Consider the following 3,867-nt stretch of genomic DNA (forward strand, 5'->3'; position numbering starts at 1 on the left):
TTGTTGAAAAACTTCAAACGACAAAACTGGCACAAGAATAAGCAGAATTCATAAATAGTCCTACTACTATTGAAGAAACTGTATTTTAATTGTATTTTCACATATAAAAAAGTCCAAATGGATTTCACAATAAATTCTACCAGACATATGAGAAGAAATAACACCAATATACCAAACAAACAAACCAACGGACAAAAAGAAAAACCCACAAAAAATCTACTATAGGTTTCCAGTTTCCAGTCTGGAATGTAAGGAGCTTTGAAGTCATCACTGCCATCCTTATAACAATAAAAAAGCCAAAGAAACTGAAAACCAATAACCCTTTGTAGAGCCATCAGAGAATCGAGGGTACAAGGAAAACTGCTGTCCCCAACACTGGAGAGACAGACTGGCAGATACAGAGAATCAGAATTTATCAGAGCAGAAATCCACAAAGAGAAACCTTTTCAGGAACCAGTACTAGATTAGGAAAACAAACTGTAATTGATGAATTGCTGGAGGCTAGTGTGAACAAGTTTAAAAATAAAAACATCCGCAGGGGCTCAGTCGTAGGGAGGGGCCTTACACTTTTGTGAATTTTACCTCCTCGAGTCCTATCAAGTTCTCATAGTGAAGATCAGAGAAAAGTAGCCATTTTGAAATATGCCCAAAGCATTGCTTTTCTTAACTTTCTTGCCCTGAAAAGAAACCATTTCACCACAATCTAAATGACTGAAGTTTTAGTAGAGTCTAACAAACTTGAGGAAAGACAAATACCCAACCTTAGCATGCTCTCTAGCCTTTGATTAGGGGCAGGGCATATACCCATCTAGCTGAAGTTCACTCAAACATTCCACATGGAGTAAGAGAAATACTCAACTGAACTCAGTTGTGTACCTTGTTTATATTACTAGATTATAATCCACGGAGGAAAGGGGAAGGAGAGCTTTCAAATGCAACCCATGCCTTATTATCAGTGAGTCTAAGCAGTGGCTAAGAAGCTGTGGGGCTGAAGAGGGCAGCAAGGCAAGAGGAGAGAGGAAAAGTGACACCACAGTGGAAGAAAGAGCATGCAACCACCTCCTTGAACTTTCTGCCAAATACGCACATGTCCAAAACCTAACTCCTCTTCTATTCTATCTCTCCCCCAAACCTTCTTTTACTCCAGTATTCCCAATTGCCAGAATGAATTGTGTTAACAGTTACAAAAATAAACTCTGTTCTGGACTAAAACTTGGACCTGCTAGGTACTAGAGTACACCTGGGCAACTGATAGATCAGACATTATTATTAAAATAAGGCAGGACATTGACCATAATGGCCCCAAATAAGTTAGTGGCAATCAGGATGAAGTATAGGTGGTGGAATCATCCTAATTTGTATTTTTGAAACAGTTTTATTGAGACATAATTCACACACCAGACAATTTACCCATTTAAAGTATACAATTGAATGGTTTTTAGTATGTTCACAGATATGTGCAAACACTATAAAATTTTAAGCAGTTTCATAATTTCAAAAAGAAACTCCCTACCTTTTAGCCATCAACCTCTCCCCTACCTGGTTCTTCAACCCCCACATCCCCTCCTTGCCCTAAGCAACCACAAAACTAATTCTCGTCTCCAGAGATAGTCCTATTCTGGACATTTCATGAAAATGAATAATACATGGTCATTGTAACCAGATTTATTCACTTACCATAATGGTTTCTAGTTCCACTCATTTCATAACATTTTCAGTGCTTCATTTCTGTTTATGGATGCTATTCAATTGTTTGGATATACCACATTTGCTTATCTATTCATCCATTGATAGACATTTCAAAAAAGAAACTCTGGGCCTCTACGGTGAGGTTCTTCTACTCCTGTTCCAGGAGCATCTTTGTCTTTTGATGGAGGCTCTGTAGGTCCAAAACAGACTCCAGATGGGCTGATGTTTCCCTGACCCATGTGTAATCTTTGAGATGTGTAGAAGTGCGTCCATCCCAGCAAGAGGGAGATGGGAAGACGGAGACAGAAGTAAGAAAATCATACCCAGAAGACATCAGCTTTACTTAAGACAGTGCAGCAAGTTTGAGTTTCCCCAAAAGACAAAGAAATATTCTATACATCAGTTTATATATGGCCAAGAAAACATATATACCTAACAGAACAGATATATATGACCAGGAACTCAGTTTGATCGATTTCCTTAAGATAAAATGGATGCTAGTGACTATCTGGGAGCAGTGGGAATGGACTTATCTAGAAATTCTTCCTCTCAATATTCCCCAACCCAGGATAGACAAGGCAGGGGGAAACAGGAGCGACTGGAGATGTGCAGGCTGTCGGTGTCTTCTGCTGAGGTGGGGGCAGTCAGCGTGGCCATGGGCACCGAGAGTAGACAGCAGCAGTGGATGATGGAAGGTTTTCAGCTTGGGATGTAACAAAAATTCTGAGGTTAAAAAGAGGCAAATTGCTTATTTCATACTAAAGGATCATGGTGGGTAAAAGAATTGATAGACACAAGCTTGCATATTTTCAGTCATAGGATTTTATTTTGGTTTGTGAAAATGAAAGCTTTTCGCCATAACAAAAGGAGAGCAACACAGGGTTTTTTTCCATTCTTGGATCTGGCCAGTTTACAGTGAGTTTCTTGGTAATATCCTTTCTCCATCTTATGGCTTTTCGATACTATCATTTAATTGCTATTGTAGAAGAAATACAGAAAAATAAAAATGCTAAATTTTCATCATTAATAAAAGCTATCTACATTTACTATGCAACTACAGGTATGACACTATTTATATAATAAGACACTGCTTATATTGTTGCTATCTATGACTGTGATATGGGAAATTTGTTATTCTAAGTTTCTATTTCATGAATAGTTTATGATAGCTACTTTAAATGGAAATATTACAAATTGATGTTTATATGTTTAATTTACACAGTCTCTAAACTTCATGCAGATAAAAGAAAACCACCAGCAAGGAAAGAGAAGAAAAGAATATAAATATGTGGAAGTAATAGAAAACAGTTATTACTAATTGTGTATTTCTATCTACAGAGGAAGAGCACTTCCAAAAACCCTCTGTGCATTTCCTACATACACATGTCAAATCCAAACTCATCTTCACTCCCCTCCACTTCTTCACTTCAACCCGAATTAGTTCTTTTCCTGCTATACTGTATGTCATGGGTAAAATCTGCCACTATTCATTCTGCCAGAAAAGTTGAGGTCTTTGTAGATCTCTCTTTCATTCTAATGTAAATACATCTACCCAGTCACCACTCCAATCAATTCTACCTCTGTCATTTCTCTCAAAACATATTTGTGCTTTTCCTCTCATCCATCCCTGCCCTCATCATGCCTTTCCCATGCACTTAGTGTCTTAGCTGTGTCACTAGTCTCCAGTTCTGACAAAATCCATTTTCCCTAATTTATCCCAGTGTTATTTGTAAAATAAAAACCATATGGTATCAAATGTCTCTTACCACCTCAAACATACTGCCCTTCATATAGGGCATTTAAACTCCTTATCATGGCATATCAGACATTTGTCTTGGCTCATGCTAACCTATGCAGATTTTATCTCTCAATATTTATAAACTTAAGATGAATTATAAAAACTGCTAAGAGACAAACTTCGGAAACAGAGAGGCCTAGTTTTACATTTTAGTCTTGCTATCTTCCTGCTTTATATCAATAACCGAATTATTTAAGTATTTTTTCTTACACTCTACCCCCAAATTGTCAATGCATTCAGTTGTTTCACCTTCAAATTTATACATAAAACAATCCTTACCACCCACTGTCTGAAGTACCGTCTTTTGTCTCCTGGATAATGGCAGTAGTTTCTCTGTTGAGGGGTGTCTATCTACACTTCTACTCTGGCAATTATGCAGA

This window comes from Propithecus coquereli, unplaced genomic scaffold (genome assembly GCF_000956105.1).
Source record: "Propithecus coquereli isolate 6110/MARCELLA unplaced genomic scaffold, Pcoq_1.0 Scaffold752, whole genome shotgun sequence".
NCBI lineage: Eukaryota > Metazoa > Chordata > Mammalia > Primates > Indriidae > Propithecus > Propithecus coquereli.